The sequence below is a fragment of the Centropristis striata genome, chromosome 13 (assembly GCF_030273125.1).
Source record: "Centropristis striata isolate RG_2023a ecotype Rhode Island chromosome 13, C.striata_1.0, whole genome shotgun sequence".
In the NCBI taxonomy this organism is placed as follows: domain Eukaryota; kingdom Metazoa; phylum Chordata; class Actinopteri; order Perciformes; family Serranidae; genus Centropristis; species Centropristis striata.
The window spans coordinates 21,710,337-21,722,856 of NC_081529.1; the positions used below are offsets into that span (position 1 = coordinate 21,710,337).

The window sequence follows — 12,520 nt, forward strand, 5'->3', positions numbered from 1 at the left end:
GTTTGCCATTCTGACAACGCGCCAATTTCACCTTGGCCTTTTTCTTTGCTGCACTAGCTTGTTATCTTCATTGACTTTCGCGTTATACGTCACATTAAACTTCTTCCGAGTTTACAATGTTCACTTATTTCCAAGTAGGTTAACTTATAGCTCATAGAAGCTTTGTGTAACACTTCACGTTGTACTTCTTCATGCTATCTCAAGTCCAACTCTGCCTGTGCCCATAACCTGTTGAGGTGGGGATTATATTTAGTAAAGGTTGAAGGAATTCATTCTTTTGATATTATTATATTAGAGGTGTGTGTGTGTGTGTGTGTGTGTGTGTGTGTATTTTGCATTGATACCTTTTTTTCAAATAGTGTTAGTCATAAAGTGCTGTAACTGGAGCTCTGTAGACATTTTGATAAGGGAGGTTATACAGTCTCTCTCTCTCTCTCTAGTTACTTCCCTTTGGTGTGACGCAGATGTTTTTTCTGTTAAACTTTTAGTAAGTGACACTCAGCGTCAAATAACTCTAGAATAAGACACAAAACTTCTTGTAAACTGGTTGCAAGGTGGCTGTTACCTATAGATGCAAGCTTATTTTAAACATCCGCTCCTTTTCAACATTTATTTCACCATAGAAGTCAATCAAGATAACATACAACTTAAACACACAGTAAGTAAGATCGTTTAAGATTTAAAATAATCAAGCTTGTTATCTGGTTGGGTTAATTAAACCATTTGTGAACTAATTGTTATTGAGGTAGTTTTAAGGTTGTTTAAAGTAGTTGTGCTAATTGTATGGCATGTGAGTTAGTTGAGCTTATACTAAGTTAAGCTGTTTGTAAGCTTATTGTAAACATCGATTCCTTTTAAGCATTTGTTTAGTTCAATTTAGTTTAATTTAATGTTTCAGATGTACTGCTGCGACACAGTTAGCTGGTCGTTTTAAGCTGCTTCTAAGGTATTAATGCTAGTTTTTGGCCTTGTTGTAAACCAGTTGTGCTAGTTAAATCCACTGTTAAGCGTATAGTAAACAGAGCTAACCTTGAGCTAGTTTTGTTAACTAGTTTCTAACTTCTTCAAAGTTATCTGTGTTTGTTGTAAATTAGTTGTGCTAGATGTTTGTTACATGTGAGTTATTGAAGCTTAGAGTAAGTAGTTGTAAGTTAATTTAAGATCAATGTAAAATAGTCAAGACAACGAGTCAGAAAGCTGTTATTTCACGGGGTGGTGGAAGTGGGGTTCCATTAAACAGGTTAGCCATTGTTAGCAATCCCAGTTGATATCAACACATTACGCTGGTGTTTAGGCTCACAAACCCCCTGACAACATGTCCACAGATAGAAGCTGGACAGTACTGTGTGTACGATTGAACGACACAAATAAGAGTCAGCCATCGTGGATCCTGAGGTTGTTGGTGAGGTTCCTCTGACTTTCTGAGTTGTAAATCTGACATTATTGTGTTTCACTTAAAATGCCTGACCTGGAACATAAAAATTCAGATTTTCCAGTTAAGTTGTAATGCACCATAAATAACTAAACTTGGGTTCTTAATTGTCTGGTGTCATTGGAAAATGTCAGTATATATTGGAATATTTTGGATTTGCACATTATTTATACCTCATGGTTATCTTACACTCTTTACATTTATACTCTTTGCTGTGTTGTGGCAGCTGCTGCACAGCCATTTCCCCCTCAATATTGAAGTTTTATCTTATCAATATAACTGTGAAAAGCAGCTCTCTCGTCTGGTGAAAACTCCTTGAACTAGCTGTCTACATGTTGACTTTTGGGCTATATCAAGATGTAACTTGTAGGGTGGTTGTTGCTGACAAGGCATGTTTTAGGGCTGAGTATAAATACTATTTTTGTGATTGACCTTGGTATTTTGCAGAGGATGTGGTGTTTAAATGTGGCTGATGGTAAACAGAGTCGCTGCCTGTGATAAGGAATGTAATGTTTAATGTGTGTGTGTTGGGTTCGTCTCTTTTGTATAATAGAGTGTGGTAATATGCTGTAACTGGAGCTCTCTACACATGTTGTGATGAGGGAGGTAAAAGGTCTCTGGTTAGTTCACTGTCCCATTATGACGCAGCCGTAATCACCAAATTATTGTCTTTACTGTTATTTAAGCATGTCGTTTCTACATTATTCTGTAATGTTGTTATAAGCAATATTTTTGTTCGGTCCTAAACAATAACATTCAGTAAAACATAATTTTCAGTTATTAACAACAATAATGTTCAGTTTATAACAATAATAACGATATTTAGGACCAGTTCCAGGAGGAATAAATTAAGTGTCAAGTAAACAAGAAATTAAGGAAACAGTCGCTGCTGCAAAAGGCTTAAAGAATGAACTCACACTTTAATGTTGAGTCCATGTTTAGGGTACTAAATATCAGAGAGTTTACATCCAAAGCAACAGAAAAGAAGAGCTTCTGTGGTGCAGACAGGCTCATGTATCTTCAACTCTCTGTCAGCTCTTTAGTTCTGCTAATGTTGAGCAGCAGGTTGTCAAATGTTTGGATCTGCTCTTTATATGAAGTCTCCTGGTTGTTATAATGATGGTGGTGTGCTCTGTCCTCAACTGTCAGTAGAAGGTAGATCTGATGTTTGTACACTTGGAGAGTGAAGTGATGATGAGGTGACGTCAGCTTTACATCAGATGGACTGATGAAGAACAATCAGCAGCTCTGTGACTGGATTAATTCAATCTCTCCCTGCAGGTAGGGACTCTGCTATGGATCAGTGTGAGGACAGAGAGGATGGAGACCCTCCCTCCGAAACCTCTCTGTGTGGGGAACATGACAGCCAGACCAAAGCTCAGAGGTGAGATGAGGATCTCTAACTGTCCAGGGGCCTCATGTATCAAAGTGTGCGTAGCTTTCATACTGAAAGATGGCATACTCCCAAAACAAGAAAAGTACGAACGCAAACTCACCTCCATATGTATCAAACTGTTCCTATGCCAGGTTCTGCGCACCTTTCCTTGATCCATCCCAATCAGCGTGGAACTGAGCGCACATGCACGTGCCACCAACCACGCCCTGGCTCCTCCCGAAAATGAATACGCAGATGACATGCAAGTGACTATAACTCGCATGCCTGCTGATTATCGAAAAAACAATGGCATATCAACGTGCTGCCACTGCGCGCGAGTTGGATGTGGTGATCTCTGAGGTGGAGGCAGGAAAATGTGCTTTTTGGTGCCTCAGCTCTGGGATCAGCAACAAAGTGTCACTGTGGCTGTTAACGCAGTCGGATCAGAGACCTGCACCATGGCAGAAGTGTCCCTCAACACACGCTCCGTCTAAAGTCCACCGTTGTTCATTTTCTGCAGAACCGATAGAGCAGCCAGTGCGTGATGCATGCCAAAATTAGTTTTACGCATCAGTTTATAAGCCACACATACAGGATCAAATATGCACCACACCTGACTTATCCTACACACGTTTTTTCTCTGGGGAGAGGGATCTGTGCGTCATGAATCGCTGTGCACCTGTAACGTTAACATCTCCATGTTAAAACAAAGGGGAAACAATCAGGGATTGGGACTTTGACACAGTGATTACGGCAGGTTATCTGTGAAAAATTTGTGCACTCCATATTAATCAGAATCAGAAATATTTTATTGATCCCCGGAGGGAAATTCGGTATAGATGTATATAAAAATAGTGGAAATAGCAAAATATATAGACTTAAGAAAATATACAATCTTAAAAAACATACAGACTTCAACATACTATTATTGCACAAGTAAGCAGCAGTACTCAGGTGAAATCTAAAATATAATAATAGATTTTTTAAAAATCATCTATCCCCTTCATATTTAGAAGGGATTATTGAGGGTGGAAAACGGCATTTTTCCTACAATTTCCGAGAGCTATAAACTGTAAACACAAAGCTAGTTGCGTGTAGTTTGAGTTTACATATGAAACACGTTTTAAATACAGCATAAAAGACAGTACTTTCCGCCAAACAAAAGTTTGTGGTGCCACCGCACTTTCTTACGGCACCTCAAAAGATTGTGCAGCGGTCCGCACATTCCCACGGCAAGTTCATTTTTCATACATGTGGCCCCAGGACTCTTTTTCATGTCAGCTCAGCACTCAAGTCACTCCACCATCTTTATTCACACTCACTGTCATATCAGACAATACATCTCCTAATTGGACCACATTACTATTAGTAGGTCACCCTACAGAATAAATTCCTGCTGCACATGGCATTGAATACAGTTTTACACAATACCTGAGGAGTGTCAAATGTTTTGTGGGCTTAGTGTAGAATTTATCTGTTTCTATCAGAAGGAAGCTGGAAAAACCTGAACCCAGCTGTGTGTCAATGAAGAGTGATCAGTCCATGGATCCTCCTTTATGCTTCACAGATGAACTCCACTCTGTTGATCAAAGGTGAGGTTTGATATAAAACAAAATCATGTCTTTCAACCTGACTCTAACTTGTTTCTAAACCTTTTCTTAGTAAAACACATTCACACTGGGATCTGTCCAGTAGAACCAGTGTGACGCTGAGCAGCTGGAGGTTCTGGGTGTTTTGCTCCAGAGCACTTCAGCAGTGAACAGTGAGGGAGAGTTATATGGAGGGTTGGTGAGAGCTGTTGGGATTAAACCAAACTGACTGATAAAGAAAACAGTGAGCTGAAAGCTACATAAAGCTGCAGACAAAGCTGTTGATTCTCAGTGCAATCAGCAGGACGAGTAGCTTCAAAACGGAGCCTACTATAACATACAAAAATGTGAGCAAAAGGTTCAGAAGACCCACCTATGGGGTTAAAATAAACACTGAAACATATCTCCATGAAATATTGATCATGAATCATGCAGACCCTGATGTCTGTTGTGGGTTCAGTGCAGAATTTATCTTGTTTCTATCAGGAGGAAACTGAAAAAACCTGAAACCAGCTGTGTGTCCATGAAGAGTGATCAGTCCATGGATCCTCCTTTATGCTTCACAGATGAACTCCACTCTGTTGATCAAAGGTGAGGATTACAAACTGATAATGAAAACAAAAAGATGTGTCTCTTTTTCAGGGCGTCCCTGTCTAAGATTTTCCATATTTTAATTTGTCAAGACTTGCCTATAGTCAAGTGTTTTTTTCCCACAAACTCTCTTAGCTTTTTAAGGAAAATAAATAAATAAATAAGTAAACAAAATGTCAAGCATGTTAATATTCTTGCAGAAATCCATATTAAAAGGAAAATATAGCTTAATAAAGCTTCATTTTCTTGTGAACTCTTGACTTCAGAAGTGAAGAGTGAGGGAGAGTTATATGGAGGGTCAGTGAGAGCTGTTGGGATTAAACCAAACTGACTGCTTTAGAAAACAGTGAGCTGAAAGCTGCAGACTGATTTTGATTCTCAGTGGGATCAGCAGGAGAAGCAGCATTAAAACTGAGTCCACTACAACCTTGAAGATACAAAATGTGGGCAAAAGGTTCAGACGACCGAAGGGTCTCCATAAAATATTGATCCTAAATCATGCAAGCTGTGATGTTTCTTGTGGGTTCAGTTCAGAATTTATCTTTTTCTATCAGGAGGAAACTGGAAAAACCTGAACCGAGATGTGTGTCCATGAAGAGTGACCGGTCGATGGATTTTCCTTTATTCTTCAAAGATGAACGGCACTCTGTTGATCAAAGGTGAGGATTTCAAAATGATAATGGTCCTCATTTATTAAATGAGTGTAGGACAGAAAGTGAGCATTAAGTATGATCATTTCTACACAAGGCTCAGCATTTATCAATGTAGACGTTAGCGGAGGGTACGATCAGATCTCACAGTCAGCGTGAAGTCCACATGTCTGAGTCAGAGAATTGTTCTTAGACTATCGTATTGATGCCTGGAGCTGATAAAACTCTGTGGTGGGTTTGTTTGAATGGTGACAAGCATGATTATATAATTTATAATTAAAACATCATTAAAATAGATAACCCCTGCAACTGTGAAATTCTTTAAACAGGCTACTAACCTAGTTAGGGCCTTGGGGTAATCGCACCGAGCACTGGTCCCATACAGCAATAGCTGTAGGGACCAGTGCTCGGTGTGCTATTACTTTTCTCTACAGAATACGAATTTTTCGCGACGTAAGTTGCGAAAAACTGCCCAAAATTTTGCATTGAAATGAATGGGACGGCCGACAAAAAATGAGCGAAAAAGAACAATAATTGGAGATTTTTAAACGTCTACTTCTCCTGCATAATTTCACCTAGAGACTCCATTTAAACTTTAAACAGTAGACACAAGTCTTGTGTATCGGTGTATTAATCCACGTTTCGATAGGTCATATAGTTTTTTATCAATCCCTGTTCAATGACCATGATCATTTTTGGAGAAATTCTGAGATTATAATGGGTGTGTATTGCACGGAATGTTCGTGTCACAGTGTGTGATGTCATCGCTCAGAGTGTAGAGGGAGAGAATAAATTGTCAAAAAATAAATTTGAAAACTGCGCTCCAGGCCGCAAATTCCACTCTACAGAAATAATTTATACATAGAAATGTAGGAAAATTTGTCTTCTCACTCACAATCCTCTGGTAAAGCTGTCAGAGTAATAGTTGCTTTCTGTTCGAGGCCAGAAATTCCAGTCCACCTCTGGCTGCTGTCACTCTTTCATTAACAGATGGTGTCAGTTAATTCTGTTGATTGCTTTGATCCGATTGCCTTTGATCTTTGATGTGATTACAGTTACAGATACACACACACACACATGCGCGTAAGCACGCACACTCCTCACACATGCATACACATGCTTCAAACACACACACACACACACACACACACACACACACACAAACACACACATATTTTGAGGTTAAAGGGCATAGTTTGAAATCTCTGAAGAATCTCATCGTAGTGTACACACACCGGCAGTAGCCCCCGTGGCCCTTTCAGAATTTCCCCAGAGGAAATTTTCTAGTTTACTACTGTTATCCAGCTAGGATTGATCCAGTTCGTCAGTGTCTCCTCCACCACGGTTCTGCCCCAATAGAAACATTTCCAATCAGAGCTGCCTCACACTCCTCTGTCTGGGACAGATTTTGCTTACACAAGCTGAGACCAGACGTGAGATCTGATCTACCCTCCGCCCATGTCCACATTGATAAATGCCGAGCCTTGCGTAGAAATGACCGTAGGCCCACTTTCTGACGTACGTTCATTTGATAAATGGCAAAACTAAATTCCTCATGCGCTCTTCATGGTTCCTCCTCAGAGTGGACCAAGAGAGCTCAGAGCTTCCCGGTGGTCACTCTGCCCAGCAGCATCAAACACACCTGGACTCCATATTTATGGTCTGTACATGTACAACAGCTACTTTCACATCTATTCTGTTCACAAGTATCTCCATGCTGCACTGTTTAGACCAGTGGACTGTTAGTCTGTCCAACATGGAGCTATTCATATAACGTTCTGTTCCAGCTGCTGGAGGAGAGCATCGTCACTTTTGTGAAGAACGAGTTGAAGAAGATTCAGAAGGTTCTGAGTCCAGATTACGCAGAATGCTTAGAGAGTCAGAGGGAGGATGAGGAGGTGTTGGAGGGTGAGGATGAGGAGCAGAGGAGGAGAATCAGAGAGGAGTTTCTGAAGATCACACTTCACTTCCTGAGAAGAGTGAAGCAGGAGGAGCTGGCTGACTGTTTGCAGAGCAGTAAGTGGATTTCTCTAAAAATGTAACATGATGAAATGTTAAATAAAGGATGCACTTACTTATTTCATTTGTTGTTTGTTCATTCAGGAAGCAATTTTGGAGAATGCCAAAGTAAAGTTAAATATAACCTTCAGAAGAAGTTCCAATGTGTGTTTGAGGGGATCTCTAAAGCAGGAAACCCGACCCTTCTGAATCAGATCTACACAGAGCTCTACATCACAGAGGGAGGGACTGCAGACGTCAATGATGAACATGAGATCAGACAGATTGAAACAGCATCCAGGAAACCAGACAGACCAGAAACAACAATCAGACAAGAAGACATCTTTAAAGCCTCACTTGGAAGAGATGAACCAATCAGAACAGTGCTGACAAAGGGAGTGGCTGGAATTGGAAAAACTGTCTTAACACAGAAGTTCACTCTGGACTGGGCTGAAGACAAAACCAACCAGGACATCCACTTCACATTTCCATTCACTTTCAGAGAGCTGAATGTGCTGAAAGGGAAAAAGTTCAGCTTGGTAGAACTTGTTCATCACTTCTTTCCTGAAACCAAAGAAGGAGGAATCTGCAGGTTTGAAGAGTTCCACGTTGTGTTCATCTTTGACGGTCTGGATGAGTGTCGACTTCCTCTGGACTTCCACAACACTGAGGTCCTGACTGATGTCACAGAGTCCACCTCAGTGGATGTGCTGCTGACAAACCTCATCAGGGGGAAACTGCTTCCCTTTGCTCGCCTCTGGATAACCACACGACCTGCAGCAGCCAATCAGATCCCTGATGACTGTGTTGGCATGGTGACAGAGGTCAGAGGGTTCACTGACCCACAGAAGGAGGAGTATTTCAGGAAGAGATTCAGAGATAAGAAGCGGGCCATCAGAATCATCTCCCACATCAAGACATCACGAAGCCTCCACATCATGTGCCACATCCCAGTCTTCTGCTGGATCTCTGCTACAGTTCTGGATCTGTTGAAAACCAGAGAGGGAGGAGAGCTGCCCAAGACCCTGACTGAGATGTACATCCACTTCCTGGTGGTTCAGTCCAAAGTGAAGAACATCAAGTATGATGGAGGAGCTGAAACAGATCCACACTGGAGTCCAGAGAGCAGGAAGATGATTGAGTCTCTGGGAAAACTGGCTTTTGATCAGCTGCAGAAAGGAAACCTGATCTTCTATGACTCAGACCTGACAGAGTGTGGCATCGATATCAGAGCAGCCTCAGTGTACTCAGGAGTGTTCACACAGGTCTTTAGAGAGGAGAGAGGACTGTACCAGGACAGGGTGTTCTGCTTCGTCCATCTGAGTGTTCAGGAGTTTCTGGCTGCTCTTCATGTCCATCTGACCTTCATCAACTCTGAAGTCAATCTGATGGCAGAAGAACCAACAACCTCCAAACCTGAACCAACAAGTCTCTACCAGAGTGCTGTGGACAAGGCCTTACAGAGTCCAAATGGACACCTGGACTTGTTCCTCCGCTTCCTCCTGGGTCTTTCTCTGCAGACCAATCAGATTCTTCTCAGAGGCCTGCTGACACAGACAGGAAGTAGCTCACAGACCAATCAAGAAACAGCCCAATACATCAAGAAGAAGATCAGTGAGGATCTTTCTCCAGAGAGAAGCATCAACCTGTTCCACTGTCTGAATGAACTAAATGATCGTTCTCTAGTGGAAGAGATCCAACAGTCCCTGAGATCAGGAAGTCTCTCCACAGATAAACTGTCTCCTGCTCAGTGGTCAGCTCTGGTCTTCATCTTACTGTCATCAGAAACAGATCTGGACGTGTTTGACCTGAAGAAATACTCTGCTTCAGAGGAGGCTCTTCTGAGGCTGCTGCCAGTGGTCAAAGCCTCCAACAAAGCTCTGTAGGTGACACATCACTATCCAGATTAAATTTAGCTTCCATTTTTTGTCTTTGTTCTCATGTTTTGATGATTCCTCTCCAGGCTGAGTGGTTGTAAGCTCTCAGAGAGAAGCTGTGAAGCTCTGTCCTCAGTCCTAAGCTCCCAGTCCTCTAGTCTGAGAGACCTGGACCTGAGTAACAACGACCTGCAGGATTCAGGAGTGAAGCGTTTTTCTTCTGGACTGAAGAGTCCACACTGCAGACTGGAAACTCTCAGGTCAGAATTAAATTGTTTTGGAACTGGACACAAACACATAGACTCCTTTAGTGTATGTGACAATTACAGTGTGTGTGTGTGTGTGTGTGTGTGTGTGTGTGTGTGTGTGTGTGTTCTTGTTCATGTTCAGTCTGTCAGGCTGTATGATATCAAAGGAAGGCTGTGCTTCTCTGGCCTCAGCTCTGAGCTCCAACCCCTCCCATCTGAGAGAGCTGGACCTGAGCTACAATCATCCAGGAGACTCAGGAGAGACGCTTCTGTCTGCTGGACTGAAGGATCCACACTGGAGACTGGACGCTCTCAGGTATGGACAGAAAGGTTAACACTCTCAGGTGTGGACAGACAGACAGACAGGTGGACACTCTCAAGTGTGGACAAGTAGACAGACAGCAGCTCTCACTTTGTCTGTCTCTAACTGAGTGTCTCTGGTTGATGTTTAATGGTGATATGAAGTTGATTGTGACTGTGTCTCTTCCTGCAGGGTGGACCATGGTGGACTGCAGAGACTGAGACCTGGTGTGAGGAAGTGTGAGTTTCAGCTTTTATCATCAGAACTCAGCTGCACATGTTACAGCACATTAAATTAATCATCCAACTCAAGTTGGATGATGAATTTCAATCAGGATTCAGCTTGTGTTTTCAGTCAGTGTGGCTGGAAAATGTTAGAATTCAATCAATTCATTTCAAATCCACCAACACAAAGAAAATGAACACAGAACCAACAAAACTGATAAATACCTTTCATTTAGAATGAAGCCAACAGAAAGCTGACTTTATTTCTTCTTCTCTTGTCTCTCACTGATTTTATACAAGAGTTTTGGTGCCTTCAGGTGCTGCTCGTAAACTTCACAAGGTTGACAGATAAAAGTTGTTGTGTTCCTTCACCTTTCTTCTCTGGATGTTTTCAATTGAAAAACCTACAAGTCATAAAGAAAACAGGACATATTTAATGTGAACAGATGTTGAGAAGTTGAATAAAGTGAGTTGAGGTGGATTTACCTTCCAGTTACTGAGAGACCTGCGACCACATGTACGACACATGCGCACAAGAAAACAATGTGTTTGATAATTTGTGTGTTGAGTTTTTTGCATGTGGCCCCTGTCTGATGAAAAGCACCTTAAAGCCAGTCGGTGGAGCCACGGCCCTCTGATATTCATTTCAAAATCCAGACTGTGCTGAAAGTTTTCTGTAGCAGTGGACAGTTTGACATTTAATGATCAAAGGTGTGAATTTTGTGCTGAATGTGACCTCTTTGGTGGAGCTAATAACAGTTTGATAAAGCAGATGGTTCAGAGCATCTTTGTGCTGCAGTGGAAGATGATGTGTCACTTTTATTAGTGAGACTTTATTCACAACGTGTTTATTGATGTGGATCTCCATCAGCTGTCATCCTTGAGTCCACACGAGGAAAACACACAATATTACTGACATTTTGACTCTCATGTTAACTTACTGTTACACTGTAAAAGTTTGAAGGATTTTCTTTCAGTAATTGTCAGTAAAGTTCTTAATAAATCAGCAGATGATAACCTGCAGCTGTTTTGTGTCTTGTTCTCTCCATCAGATGTCTGTGAACTGGAACTGGACACAAACACAGTAAACAGAGGGCTCAAACTATCTGACAACAACAGGAAGGTGACACGTGTGGAGAAGGATCAGTCATATCCTGAACATCCAGACAGATTTGTCGGCCGGTGTCAGCTGCTGTGTAGAACTGGTCTGAGTTGTCGCTGTTACTGGGAGGTCAAATGGAGAGGAAATGTTTATATAGCAGTGAGTTACAGAGGAATCAGGAGGAGACGAGACAGTACAGACTGTGGGTTTGGATTTAATGATCAGTCCTGGAGTCTGCACTGCTCTGATGATGGTTACTCTGTCAGTCACAATAACAGAAGCACATGCCTCTCCTCCTCCTCCTCCTCCTCGTCCTTGTTGTCTTTTTTCTCCTCCTCCTCCTCTGGTAGAGTAGCAGTTTATGTGGACTGTCCTGCTGGCACTCTGTCCTTCTACAGAGTCTCCTCTGACACACTGATCCACCTCCACACCTTCAACACCACATTCACTGAAACTCTTTATCCTGGCTTTGGGGTCTGGTCTGGATCAGTGTCTCTGTGTCCTCTGCAGGTCTGAGAGTCTCTCCTGTGGACAGAAACTCTGCTGACTGAAATCAAAGTTCAGTCTGTTCACTATCACTCACACTCTGCTCTGTGAAGCAGATCTGACTCAGACTCAAACACAAAACATTCATTTGTTTGATTTCATCACCTTGATGATCAACATGTTTCACGAGAAACATTTCCTGATGTGTAACACCTGCCTCCTCCCTGGTGCTGTGATCATCTGTCACTGGGACACACTGTATAAAGCTGAAAGAATGTAAAGTGTATCTGTGTCCATGTACACATGCTGTAATTGTCATAACCCGGCTCCTAGGCCATGACAAATACGGAACAGGACACAAAGGATGTCTTGAAATTAAATGAATTTATTAACTTAACTTAAACAACCGAGGTAATAAGTACAAATATGAAGTGTGTAAGTCAGTAACATCAGTAATGTAAGTGTGGATGTGTGAGCAATATGAAGTGTAAATGTTGTAAAGTGGAAACAAAGCAGAAACCAAACAAAGACAAAATGCTGCTGGCAGGATGCAGCCCAGAGAGAGTCCAGAGAGAAAGAGCCACCTTGACTCTGGGTTTTTATGCTTTAAGGAGCGCCTGAACCAGGTGCTCCCAATCTGCAATCTG

General features: G+C 41.8%; 1 pseudogene; it reads left to right on the forward strand.

Annotated features, from left to right (window-relative positions):
- The first annotated feature begins 2,551 nt into the window (after positions 1-2,551).
- LOC131983391 (NLR family CARD domain-containing protein 3-like) lies at positions 2,552-12,067 on the forward strand (annotated as a pseudogene).
- Positions 12,068-12,520: the final 453 nt, after the last annotated feature.